Source organism: Oncorhynchus mykiss, unplaced genomic scaffold, assembly GCF_013265735.2.
Source record: "Oncorhynchus mykiss isolate Arlee unplaced genomic scaffold, USDA_OmykA_1.1 un_scaffold_246, whole genome shotgun sequence".
Classification (NCBI taxonomy): domain Eukaryota; kingdom Metazoa; phylum Chordata; class Actinopteri; order Salmoniformes; family Salmonidae; genus Oncorhynchus; species Oncorhynchus mykiss.
The window spans coordinates 239,111-240,000 of NW_023493706.1; positions in this window are offsets into that span (position 1 = coordinate 239,111).

Sequence of the window (890 nt, forward strand, 5' to 3'; positions counted from 1 at the left end):
GTCACACCCTGGGTTGTATTGACTAGATGACACGGTGTCATACCCTGGGTTGTTCCCGATCACAATAAGCAGTGGTTACTGTTCCCATAATCTCCAAACTGTTCTTTAAAAAATAATTATACTATGTTTATGCATCCCATATTTCTTCTGTAAGAAACCATCCAGTTTAGCCCCGTCTATAAAAACCAATCCCCAGCAGTGTAAAAGGTTGACGGGATAGTTCACCCAGGACATGAGGGAGGACATTGACTTGCAAGGTTTTGGACAACAACAACATTTAATATTTGGAGACAGTGTCCAGGTAAACAGGGTAAGGAAATCAAAATATCATTTCAGGTGAACTATCAATTAAAAAATTAAGTCAAGAGTTGTGATACTAAAGAGCTGTACACATATTGACAAACAGTCTGAGAGTAACAGAACTGGATCTAGGATCAGGTCCCATATTCACAAATAAGTCTCAGAGTAACAGAACTGGATCTAGGATCAGGTCCCATATTGACAAACAGTCTCAGAGGAACAGAACTGGATCTAGGATCAGGTCCCATATTCACAAACAGTCTCAGAGTAACAGAACTGGATCTAGGATCAGGTCCCATATTGACAAACAGTCTCAGAGTAACAGAACTGGATCTAGGATCAGGTCACATATTCACAAACAGTCTCAGAGTAACAGAACTGGATCTAGGATCAGGTCCCATATTCACAAACAGTCTCAGAGTAACTGAACTGGATCAGGTCCCATATTCACAAACAGTCTCAGAGTAACAGAACTGGATCTAGGATCAGGTCCCATATTCACAAACAGTCTCAGAGTAACTGAACTGGATCAGGTCCCATATTCACAAACAGTCTCAGAGTAACAGAACTGGATCTAGGATCAGGTCCCA